Below are 13,863 nucleotides of genomic sequence, written 5' to 3'. Positions count from 1 at the left end.
TAGACCAAAGATTAGTCTTTATCACACATCCCCAAATGTGAACCTTGGCCCTGCTCTGCTGAGTACCATCCATCTGGGAACAGTCTTAGAAACAGGAGTGCCCAGGCAAGACTGTGCAGGTGAGATGGCGTTCTAAGTATGTTCTAAAGATTGGGGAAGTTTGCCTCTGAAATGGAGGATGGAAAAGGGATCCCCAGTTGAGGAGTGTTCAGAAGCAGGGCAGTCAATACTCAGGGGATGTGGGAAGCATGTTTGACTGACTGACAGGAAGGCTTTGTCTAGGAGCAGAGGAAAGGGTAAGAATAGAAAGGTGTGCCTGATTCCTGGAAGGTAAATTCTGCTCTGAGGCTTTTTAAATATCTCTTACACTAATTGTCTGTCTCACTATCCCTCCTCCAATGGCTACTATATGTAAAGACATACTTTGTCCTTAATAACAAGATCTGTCCTTAATAACAAGAACCAGAGCGGAGCAGCTCAAGCCAAGCGCTGTGGTCTAAATGTTTGTGTCTCCCCAGATTCATATGTTGAAGCCCTAATCCCCAATGTTTGGAAGTGAGGCCTCTGGGAGGTGGTTATAACATGAGGATGGATCCCTTATGACAAGATTAGTGCCCCTCAAGACATGATTGCAAGAGGGACTTTACCTAACAATTGCAATCAGTGTAACCTGGCTTATTGTACCCTCAATGAATCCCCAACAATAAAAATAAATAAATAAATAAATAAATAAAATAAAAAATAAAATAAAAAAAAAAAGATTAGTGCCCCCTCCAAATAAGCATGAGAGAGCGCTCTTCCTCTCTCTCTGCTTTCTGCCATACGAGGATACAGTAAAAGACAGCACTAGAACCTGACTGTGCTGACCTAGGACTTCCCATCTCCCAGAACTGTAAGAAATAAATTTCTGTTGTTTAAGCCACTCAGTCTGTGGTAATTTATTATAGCAGCCTGGACAGCCTAAGATACTGGTGACACCATTTGAGAATAACCACTCTGTGCATGACTCACAATATACCTCTGGACAACAGGAAAGGGGCTTCCGGAATCATAGGAAAAGTGCCTCCTGTTTTTCTGTTAGGGGTTGTGATGTCTTTGTAGCAGAGTCTTAAGATTATGCTATGCTGTCCTTAGTTACAACAGAGCCACCAGTGAGATACAGGGCAGGTACCCAGTGAGAGTGGGCTAAACACTGCATGCTGGCTCTTCTCTAATTCCATTACGCCTCATCTTTTAAGCATCCAGACAGTATCTGTCTCTATTGTTTCCTTCATTACCCCTGAAGGCAAAGTGTCTGTGAGTTCATACCCCAGACCAGACTTCCCCACTCTGAATTCTGAGTCCACATCTTATCATCGGTGGGACTTTGAGCAAGTTATTTAACTTTCTACGTCTCTGTTCCTATATTTGGAAAGTGGAGACAATGATGGTATGTACCTTGTGAGTTAATAGATGGAAATCCCAGAGAACAGTATATAAGCACTTAAGAAGCACCGTGTAAATATTAATTCTCATCAATATTGCCTGCAGGAATGTGTAAACTGTGTACAGTAAGGTTAAAGCAAGTTTGAAAACTGCAAGTGTCTGAGAATTCTTTAGGGAAAAAGCCTCCAACCATGCAGAAAACTAGGACTAAGGGTACATAGTAATCAGCTTTGCATTCAATTTCCTCAAAGGAATACACTTTGGGGTGTAAAAAGATGAAATGATACCTACTCTGCTCTCCAAGAAAGAAAAAATCTAGGATTTGGTAAGGCAGTAGCCAAGATAAGGCCCCCAACTTTATGAGCTTTAAGATTCCAGGTGTAAATCAGTGAGCAGCCAGCTCCACTCATCATCAAATCCCATTTTTTCCCTCCTTCCACCTCTGAGTCCACCCCTACCCTTTCCAAAAAAAAAGTAACGTCATCAAAGATTACAGCAAATAGGCTCAAGGAATGCAGCTGTGAAGACTTTCAGCACCCGAGCTTCGCCTTCCTACTATTGCCTTTCCACCTAGAATCAGATATAGCACGTATCTATAGACATACAAATGTTTGTCTTTGCATGTGATTATATTTAAGCATATGAAAGTATATTGGCATGCATGCACATGTGTATACTATGTTGGATGTGTTTCTTAACACCTTCCTTGTTTGTCCAAACTGCATCTCTTGCTCTCTCAAATGGTCCATAAAAAAACAAACAACAAAAAACACCTGTAATTCTGCAGTGAATTTGACCTAGTCTAGAATTACTAATAACCCAAGCCACAAAAAGAAGATACTGAGATAATGTACCTCACGCCAAAGATAATGCAAATAGAAATCCACCAATAAAACTTTACTTTCCAAATCCCTAGGATGGAGTTGGGAGTACTTTAGAGAACGTTATTTAAGGAACAAAGGAAATCAGAGCTAGACAGGGCGGTACAATGGCCTGGCTCGGTAAGGCTTGTGTAAAGGGCATAGTTTTAACCTCCTTTGGCCCTTGGCATCCCATTTCTTTTCAACACCACTGCAGACCTGAGAAAAAGATCTTGGCTTAAGTTGCATGTGTAAATGAATTTGTAGGTCTCAACCTGGCTCTTGTGGCTGAGTGTAGCACTGCATAATTTGACAAGATTCAGCCTGATTGACAGTGGGAAGCAGACTGCAAGATCTCACAGGTCAGAACAGAAAAGGGGCTTGGCAGAAGTGCCCAAGAGCATGCTGGGTAGCAGCCTGCACTTGTCTGGGCCCTCCCTACAGATGTAATGGAGCAAGAGTCTGATAAGCTCATTGGGGAGGCCCTGGGCTGTACACAGAGCAACAAGGGAGAAAAGCACACTCCAGCAGGTCAAATGAGGTCTTTACTGACTAACCAACTTGAGCAGGGGGGGAATCCCCCAGGAAGAGAAAGCCCACAGAGAGATGGACCCTCACTGACATCTGCTCGCAGACAGGAAACCATGAGCATTCTAACAACCCTAAAGATCCTATTTCACCAGCACCTTTCACCACCAGCCCATTTTCATTCTGATTGGAGCCATCTGTGCAGCCCCATCCATAGTTTCTCCAACCCTGTCATTCGCCTCCAAAAGCCTAATGATTTTTAGGGTAGATTGAATTTATTGGCAGACATCCTTGCCACTGAGCTTTCCAAAGTCATTATCATTTGACAGATACTGCATGCTCAATTAGCAGATGTCATTGGGTACCTGTCCTCTGAATTTGGTCACACGTCACCTTTCTCCACCATGATCATGTACTCTGGGAGGTAACCTTATCTCTGGCTCAAGAATAAATACTTACTGGTCTAAGGCACTCCTGTTTTTACCATTCTCCTGGCAAGCTGTTTGTTTAGGGGAGGACCTGGCACTCAGTCCTGACTAGTGGGATATGAGAGCAAGTGTTCTGGAGTAACCGGATGTTGAGATAGGACTGCCCTCATTCCCAACTGAGATACCAGGATGATACACAGCAGATATGCAGCAAAGTGGCCCAAAGTCCCCCTATGAAGCACTCCCAAAGGATTGCATGAAAAACCAGCCCCACAACTCTTGGGGTAAGATGTGAGGGGCAAAGGAGTGTTTTTGAGCTAATATTTCTTTAGAGAGAAGTGTTAACCATGCTGTGCTTTTCCCTCCCTCCAGAGGATTCAGGGCGAGGTGGTGATTGCTACACCTTAACCCTGGAGAGGCCGGCCCTTCTACACAGCCCCTGCATTTGGGAGAAGCACGTTTGCCTCTTATCAATAGAACTGTAGGCCCCAAATGGCAGATCACAGACCAGTACTTGTCTCCAGCCTGTTATGAACCTGGAGGGGCCGCACAGCAGGAGGTGAGCAGCGGGGAGGAGCGAACTTCATCTGAATTCACAGCCCTGAGCGATCAGCTGCTCCCCTTCCGCTCTCGCCACCACCTGCCCTCCGGCCTCTGTCAGATCAGCTGCAGTAGATTCTCCCAGGAGCCCAACCCCCTACGGTAAACTGCTGGTGCGCATGGTATCTAGCTTGGCACTGCGAGAATCTAATGCCTGAAGATGTAAGGGGGAGCAGAGGCGGTGATGTTAGCGCTGGGGAGCGGCTGCAAGCACAAGATGGGACCATCTGGTGGCAGGAAAACAACAGGGCTCCCACCGATTCTGAATTAAGGTGAGTTGTATAATTATTTCATCATGCAATAATAACAGAAATGAAGTCCACAATAAATGGAACGCGTTTCAATCATCCTGAAAGCATTCTCCCTGTTCGTGGTTCTGTGGAAAAATTGTCTTCCACGAAACTGGTCCCTGGTACCAGAAAGCTTGGGGACTGCTACTGTAGAGGATACCAGAAGGGCTAAGGCCCAGGGGAGGCAGTGCTGGCACCTGAGGTTGGCCTGCACTCCCAGAGTCTATCAGGGTGAGTGAGACATGACTCCCAAGGGCTAGCCGTGGGCCACGCAGAGGAGCGACAACGTGGGGTCCTCACAGGACCACCGTAAGAGGCAGAGGGAGCCCAACAGCAACACCTCAGAAGTGAACTTTAGTCTCCTGGGGCTGAGGAAAGAGACTGACCATTCAAACAAGAGGTGCATCTACCACACTAAGAAAACTACTGTAGGTGAGTGGCCCCACTGATGGAAATGTCCTATGAGCCCGCAAAGGTACCCCGGGTGAGTTGGTTTAGATAACACTAAGAAATAAATAAAACTAATAGATACATAAGCAAACAGAGAAATAAATACATGACCTTTCCTACCCCCTACCATTCCTCTGGTGAGTAGGAGGGTGGCCAAACACAGCCTGTTCCCAACAGTGCCCAGGAGAAGGCAGAGAGGGTGCCCACACAGGGCAAGCAAGGGCTGTAGCACCTGTCTCTGGAGAATTTTAGAAAAACAACAACGCTGACTAGAAGTCAGTCTGCTTTTCATTACTGCTGTGCATTAATAATAGTAGACAATGCCAGTTGATGCACTATCCTCCAAGCCTCTTTATTAGGGAAAGACAATGTGTTAAAGAGTTTATAGTGAACCTAACAAACACAAATGATGTAATGTGATTGTATGTATCCTTATGTTAATCTGAAATTTAAAAAAAGAATATAGTGAACCATTTTGGTGTCTCTCTGGAGACAGGACAAAAGTGCATTGGAAATGGTGCAACTGTTTACATCTACTTGCTACCCATTGTTAGGCTGATTGTCAGAATGTGGACATCCAGGATTTTATTTTTATTTGTTAATGTTTCTGAGTCCATTTTTCACCAATGACTGTTTTATGCATATGTGTGTATGAGAAGAACATGTAAGATCTACTGCTGTTTGACCCTGCAAACCTCATTTAAAATTTGATCCCTAGGAATGGAAATGGGACCTGGTGGGAGGTGTTCGGTCATGGGGTGGACCCCTCGTGAATGGCTTGGGGCTCTGCTCCAGGTAATGAGTGAGTTCTCTATTAGCTTAGGAGAAGGCTGGTTGTTTTTAAAAGTGTGGCTTCTCTCTTTTGCTTCCTTCATTCTCTTGCTTCCACTCTCACTATGTGAACTACCTATGCCAGCTCCCCTTCTCTTTCCCCCAGTGGAAGCAACATGAGGCCCTCCCCAGAAGCAGATGCTGGCGTCATGCTTCTTAATAGTCTTGTGAGCCAAAGAAATCTCTTTTCTTTAGAAATTAACCAGCCTCAGGTATTCCTTTATGGGAATGCAAATTGACAAAGACATCTACCCTCCTAACAAATTTTAAAGTATACAAACAGCATTGTTAATTATTGTTGTATAGTAGATCTCCAAGGCCACTAAGCTGTTCTTTTTCTTGCCTGAGAGCATTTTTTACTAAGGGAAAAACATAACAGGGATTTGAAATTCTTATTACTTCATTGCCTAGTATATGAATATAAATAAAGATTTGGTAAGAAGACAGAAGAAGCCATTTTCTATTATCTAAGCTACCCTCTAGTTATTCTTTTTCCATGTTTTCATACATATGTTCAAGACTTGTCTGTGCTCAGAACACTATCTATTCTACTCAGAAGACAAATACATACTGACCTATGTTGTCCTTCACAGAATCAAAGAATCTCAGAGTTTAGAAGGACCATAGGAAATTTTCCCAAACTCCAACTAAATACCTACATTTCTACAAATACCTCTGAATCTTTGCTTGAAAACTTCCAGTTACTAAGGCAGCCATATTTTTGTTGGTGGTAGAAAGGAGAACTACTCTATTGATGAGAAATAAAATGGTTCTTTTTTTATTTGCTTTTGTATTTTAGTAATTGGACCCGAGCTGCCTTCTTTTCCATGACAAGCTTTCAGATATTTAAAAGATAAATATCATGTCTTCTTCTAAGTCTTATATTTCCCCAGATAAACACATTCTATTATGAAAACCAATTTCTTTTTCTGCCATATTTCTGTCCTGGCCCATAAAATAGGGATTTTTCACCTTCTAGAAGTATTGGGAAGGAATACTTCACTTGTTCCTGGTCTCCTCTCATTCTTCTTGCTGTGGGCTGAAGAGTGCCTTTTCTAACTGGGAGATTGATAAATTCCTGAACATGTGAGCCTGAGCCCCTGGTTAGCCATCTTTTTGTCTCATCTGTAGAGAGAGAAATGTGTTCACCCCTGTTCCTGCTTCCAGGTGGAGAGAAGACCTGGCCAGGGCCCTATGCTGCCCTCTAGAGGTATGGCTACAGAACCTTCTCTGTCCTTGATTTTGGTGTTCATGTTCAACAGATATAAGGCTCACCCAAGATGGTCCTGGAATGGGCTGGGTCAGTGTCTCTTCTGTAGGTTGATCCTGGCAAGCACAGTTCCCAGAATCTAGAAACTGCAGGTCCAAGTCATATCCATAAATTCAGTTTTGCCAACAGTAAAGATGATAGTTTCAGCTCTCTGTTTATATTTCTCAATTACTTCCAAACTTGAAAGGGGAAAGATTGCAGTTATTGCCCCCTGAAAAACCCCCTCCCCCCAGCATATGGCTATATACCACATATATCATGGTTTCTGGGCTTTTGAACATTTTCCAGTGATCCAAATCCCATCAAAATGTGTTTCCCAGAACTGAACAGAACTAATCAAGTGTAGACTGACAATATAGAAAGTTCTCTGTGTTCTGGACACTGAAGCTTGGTAACTAAACACTTGAGTCATAGATACCTGGACCCTAAAGCTTGGCAACTAAACACCTGAGTCATAGATACAGAGCCCGGGTACTTTATAAAATGTCATATTTCACATAACTAGAGTGTTCCACAGAAAACTAGGGAGATGGCTCCTCTGGAAACTCAGTGAGGTACCACCAGCTTCCTCCCTGCCTGGCCCTCTTTCACTTCTGAAAGTCAGGAATTAACAGGGCTTTGGGTCCTCAATGTAGATACCTGTACACAAAAGAGCCATGAATAAGATTATCCACAAATGAGACTCATACAAGGGAAGGAGCAGATCATGGCATTGTGTCACCTCCTTTTCTTGGGAACTGGCTCTAGAGTTATTTCTGATTTCCAGAGAGTTGTAGGAAGGCATTTAATTTAGTTTCCAAATTACAGAGAACTGTAATTTGGATGAGATTTTTGATCCTGTGGGTTATCAATCTCATTTTGTTTTCTGGGCTCACTGTGCCATGATGCAAGGGCAGCCATCTATGTCCAGGACACTGGTCTTTTCTGCTACTCACTTGATTAAATCCCCTCAGCCTCAGAATGGATTCCTTTAATAAGACAAAAAAAAATGTGTGGGGTCAAAGTAACAGTTCCTTTTATAAAAGGGAAAAATCACGATTTCTAAAATCTCCAAGGAGTAGAAGGAGAGTCCTGAAGTGCAGAGGGGACAGTCATCTGACTTAGTCTCCTTCCTCCATTTTCCCTTCTCCTGGTAATCTTCCACATTGAGCCTCTCTGCTACCACCATGGTCAACTCCATAGATACATCTGCACCCTTTTGAAAGTTATGCAAGTTTGATTTCTCTAAAAAGAAGAATCTGGGGCAAGACCTTGGGTGCAGTTAGTTTATTTGGGAAGCAATCCCAGAAAACGTACATGAGGGATTAGGAAGTGAGACATAGAAGAGAGAAAAGCCAATAAAGGATATGTTTGTGGTGAAAGTTATCCGGGGCTCATTCTTGATGGATAGCCTTTAGAAAACTGTGAAACATACCTCCAAATTTACCCATGAATCAGAGGAGACTGGGGCGTTTACCCAGCAACTCATATTGTCACTGGCTGTCCAGAATTACCCCTAGAGGAATTAAATCCCCCGGTCATCCAAGTTTTACCTAGTTGGGTATATCTTTTCTGTCATAAAATGTCTCTCTAAAGAAGAAGGGAGAGAAGCAGGTGCTTGTGACAGGAAGATGTGATGGGATGCCAGACTCTGTCTGCTTTGGTAGCACGTACACTCAAGTGGATCTAGCAGCCATGTGGTGGAGTATCCATGGTGTCTGCTATAAAACCCCAGAAGCCCATGTAAAAAGCATGAAGAAGAACTTTTTCTTTTGTTTTGCTTTCCATTAGCCCAGATAAAAAAGGTTGATATTTAAAAACCTACTTCTTCAAAATATTAAGATTGAATAAGAAATAAAGTAAATAAAAATAGATCACACGAAGCAACATAACAGATTAGGCCCTGAAATTCAGGTTAGATCCCTAACAACTGCATACTGTCTTCAAAGACAGTTCATTTTGACAAAGCCTTGCCACACTACCTACTTCCTTCTCAGCACTGGTGTCTGTCTCTCTATGGTGAACACATTTCTGCCTCCTGCTACACAGGATTGGTCTACAGATTCTTGTCATCTTTGTTATCATTGCCAAATGGACCATATCAGCTTCCTTTCCTCCCTTGGCTGATTTTTTTGCCTGGAAATAACTTTTGCACATTTTTCCTGTGACAGTTTATAATAGTTGGCCACTAACAAAATGGTCTCCAGAGCTAGACTATCTCAGATGGAATTCTAGATCTTCCATGTTGTGTGACCTTGGGAAATTTACTTAATTACTTAGTGCCTCAGTTTCCTCATCTGTAAAATAGAGATAATAGAAGAATTCAGTCATTGTGAAGGTTTAATCAGTTAATACAGAAACAATGCCTAGCACAGAAACACACAATATCAACTCTGGATGTCCTTCTTATTATTATTAGACTGGAGTTTACACACAGGTAATTATCCCCCCCCCTTCAGCTTAGCAAAATGAAGTGGACTTCTATTTCGGAGCCACTGTGTACTGTAACACCAACTCAATAGGCACAACCTGCAATAAGAATCAGTACTTACCAATAATATGAAGTTCTTTTTAATGGTAAGAACATTAGCAAGGCTAGGGTAAGTTGCCAAGGTCCCATCTCTTTTTATATGTGTGTGAATTTAGCCAAGTCCAGCAGAATTTTCTCTAGCCTTTCCTAACATCCTTAAATTGGAAGATAGATTTGAAAACCCAGAAGTAGGATTATTTGTCACAGGCAGAAATTCCATCTTTGAACATGATTGTCTCATCCATGGCTCCAGGTAGGGCAAACTAAAACTTTTCCTTGACATTTCTCAAAGAGAGTGGCTGATTATAGGCGCCCAACACTCACCTCTTCCATGAAAAAGAAATAAAGCTGGCAAACAGACAACCCCATGTCAAATAGAGTGTGTCAAATAGTGTGTCTAAGGAAGAACACTGGAATTCAGCAAGTAAGGTAACAAATCCCCTCTGAGGCATGAAAAGCCTTGGGATGGCAGCAGTAAGAAAGGAATGGAGGACACAGCTAGGACTGATATGCAACCAAAAGGGAGTTACCAGTGTGGGAAAAGGTAAACATGAGGTCCCTAGCAATCCACATTCCCACCACAGATATCTGTAATCCTAGCATCAGGAGAGCTCCACAGCCCTCACCTAGTTGGATATATCTTCACCAAGTCCAATATAGGATACTACCTGGAGTCCATGTGATCGGATTACCCATAGATAAAATTAATTCTGTATACCTCCCACTCCTTGGGACCTAGGCTACAACACAATTTTGAGAAAGGAGCCACCACCAGAGTACATCATTCCCAGAAGCCCAAATTTCCCCTGCATTGTCACATTTCAGGGGTGCCACCAACATCCTACCACATCTATGCCGAGGGCTGCAGCAGCATAACACCATCTGGACCTAGTGGTGCAGTCATGACCCCAGAAACTGAACCCACAAAGTACTATATGTATACACAGAAAAACACAGTAGAGAGGCTGCACCCAAGACAGAGCCAAGTGGCGTGTGTGCTCCCCCAGACCTAAGAACTCCTTATCTGGTGCCCACTACTGCCACTGGCATCCCTGCTTCCTTCAGCAGCAGAACTACCACATACCCATTTTACCACCCAGGGACCCAAAGATCAGCTTTCTTGGAGCCCTTGGAAAGGAAAGGAAACTGTCTTTTCAGCAGCAGAACCACTGAAGCCTAAGGACAAGCCTGCCAGAAACCCACAACCCCAGCAGAACTGTACTACAGTCTCAACAAACAACTGCAACTGAAGCCATTGAGGCACTTACAAAGACCATTAGCATTAATTATAGTCAAAGAAATAATATGGAGACTATACCAGTGCACCAACCCAGAAACAAAGCAAATGCCCCCTAGCCAACTGATGCTATAAGACCTATGTATAAGGAAAAGTATTTGCTTTCAAAAACTCCAAAAAAATTAGAAGTGACTACTCCACCCTATGTGCAGATAACATGTAGAAACAAAAGAAATGTGAAAAAGCAAGGAAATATGTCACCTGCAAAGGGACATAATAATTCTCCAGCAGCAGACCCCCTAAGAAAAGGAAATCTATGAAATGCCTGAAAAGCGATCCAAAGTAATGGTTTTAAGGAAATTCACTGAAATACAAGAGAATACAGATAGATAATTCAACAAAATGAAGAAAAAAAATTATGATCTAGACTTGGCGCCTGTGGATCAAGCGGCTAAGGTGCCAGCCACATACACCTGAACTGGTGGGTTCAAATCCAGCCCAGGCCCTCCAAACAACAATGATGGCTGCAACCAAAAACAGTGGGCCTTGTGGTGGGCTCCTGTAGTCGCAGCTACTTGGGAGGCTGAGGCAAGAGAATCACTTAAGCCCAGGAGTTGGAGGTTGCTGTGAGCTGCGACGCCACAGCATTCTAGTGAGGGCAACATAGTGAGACTCTGTCTCAAAAAAAGAAGAAAGAAAGAAAGAAAAAACTAAGGAAATTCATCACCACTAGACTGGCCAAATAAAAAAATGCTTAAAAGAGTCCTACATCCAGAAGTGAAAGGATAATATCCACCACATCATGAAAACACACAAAAGCATAAAACTACTAAGTAGATACACCAATAAGAAAGAGAAGAATCAAATGTTATCACTACAAAAGCCTCCACCAAACCCCCCAAATAAACAATAAAATAGGAAAAAATAAACAAAAGTTATACAAGACAACAGAAAGTAATTAAGAAAATGACAGGAGCAAGTCCTAATCTATCAGTAACAACCTTGAATGAACAGTTTAATAATGAAAGACATGTATTGGCTGAATAGATTGTTTTTTAAAAGACACAACTATATGCTGACTATAAGAAACTCACTTCACCTGTGAAAACACACATAGAAAAAGTTCAGGGATGGGAAAAGATATTCTATGCAAATGAAAAACAAAGGAGGACTATCTATACCTATATAAAACTATTATTCAAAAAAAATAAAACATTAAAAGAGGGTTTGTTGGGCGGTGCCTGTGGCTCAAAGGAGTAGGGTGCCAGACCCATATGCCAGAGGTGGTGGGTTCAAATGCAGCCCTGGCCAAAAACTGAAAGAAAAAAAAAAGAGGGTTTGTTGTACATGGCCTTTATAATTCTGAGGTAAGTCCCATCTATTTCTATTTTGTTAAGCATTCTTATAAAGTGTGCTAAATTTTGTTGAATTCATTTTCTGCATCTATTGAAAGGATCTTATCAAAAGCACCTGTAGTGAGAATAAGATGCCCTAGTCAGGCAGACTAGGGCAGACATGACACAGCCAGTCTGGTCAGTTTAGGTCCTCCCTGACCTTCATCCCATCTCCCATTCTTACTGTTTTGTAAATTTATCTCCAACCCTAAAGATGCCTATCTTGACTAGTTTAGGTGGATTGATTTAGGAGATTAACTCTTGAATTGGAATGTTGTAATAGGTCACTGAGTTTTGGTGATTATTATCAGGAATAGGGTCTATGGTGTGGTCTTTGCTTTGAACTTTTATGTATAAAACTGTAATTTTGGAAATGGAAGAACAGAATAGTCTTGGAGAGGCTAAAGTTTGCATAATGGCTGACAGTGACAAGCAGCCAGATCCTCTTCATTTGGTAACAATATGGTCCTTGTTTTTGCATCTATTTATGTGGTGGATTATGAAACATTTATAGATTTACATAGGTTGAAGCATCTTTGTATCACTGGGATAAAGCCCATTTGGTGATGATGAATTATTTTTTTGATGTGCAGCTAACTTAGATTTTATTGAGAGTTTTTGCATCTATATTCAGAAGGGATATTGGTTCCTATATCCATAAGGGATTTCTTTCTTAGTTGTTTCTTTTCCTGGTTTTGATATCAAGGTGATATTGGCTTCATAGAACAACTTGAGAAGGATTCCTGCCTTCTCAATGTTAAGAAATAATTTCTGCAGTATAGGTACAATCTCTTCTTTGTAGGTTTAGTAAAATTTGGGTGTGAAACCATCTGGCCCAGGAAACCATCCTCAAATTCCCATCTGGTTTTTGACAAAGCAGATAAAAACATACACTGGGGAAAGAATCCCTATTCAATAAATGGTTCTGGGAAGATTGGATAGCCACATGTAAAACACTGAAACAGGATCTGCACTTTTTACCACTTATAAAAATTAATTTATGAGGGATAGAAGGCTTAAACCTAAGGCAAAAACTCTAAGAATTCTAGAAGAAAACGTTGGAAAAACTCTTCTAGATATCAGGCTCAGGAAAGAATTTACAAAGAAAACTTCAAAAGCAATCACAGCAACAACAAAAATAAATAAGTGAGACCTAATCAAATTTAAAAAGTTTTTACACAGCCACGGATACAATCAATAAGAGTAAATAGACAACCCACAGAATGGGAGAAACTATTTGTATGCTATATATACAACAAAGAGCTGATAAACAGAATCTACAAAGAACTCAAATCAGCAAGAAAAAAATCAACTCCATTTAATAGTGAGCAAAAGACAGAAATGGAAACTTTTCAAAGGAAGGTAGCCTAATGACCAGAAAACATATGAAAAATGCTCAATATCTGTAATAATTAGGGAAATGCAAATTAAAACCACAATGAGATATCACCTAACTCCATGAAAATGGCTCTTATCAAAAAGCCCCAAAATAACTGTTGGTGTGGATGTAGAGAAAATGGAACACTTACATACTGTTGCTGGGACTGCAAATCAGTACAGCCTCTATGGAAAGTGGTGTGGAGATACCTCAAAGAACTAAAAGTAGACCTACCATTCAATTCAGTTATTTCACTACTGGGTGTTTACCCAAAGGAAAAAAATGACATTTTATCATAAAGACATTTGTATTCAAATGTTTTTAGCAGCACAATGCACAATTGCAAAGATGTGGAAAACCCAAGTATTCATCAATACATGAATGGTATAAAATACGGTATTTGTATACCGTGGAGCACTACTCAGCCCTACAGTACTGGGGAACTATTGTCTATTGTGAGAACCTGAATGGACCTGGAGACCATTCTTCTAAGTAAGGTCGTGCAAGAACAGAAAAACATACACCACGTGTACTCAATACTAAATTGGACTAGTTGATCAACACTTCCATGGACATAAGGAAGAAAATAAAACTCAATGGGAATCAAGTAGGTGTGAGGGTTTTTTGTTGAAATCTTTAGGTTTTTCTGCGTATAAGATCATG

Source organism: Nycticebus coucang, chromosome 2 (assembly GCF_027406575.1).
Source record: "Nycticebus coucang isolate mNycCou1 chromosome 2, mNycCou1.pri, whole genome shotgun sequence".
Taxonomy (NCBI): domain Eukaryota; kingdom Metazoa; phylum Chordata; class Mammalia; order Primates; family Lorisidae; genus Nycticebus; species Nycticebus coucang.
This window is presented reverse-complemented; position numbering follows the sequence as displayed.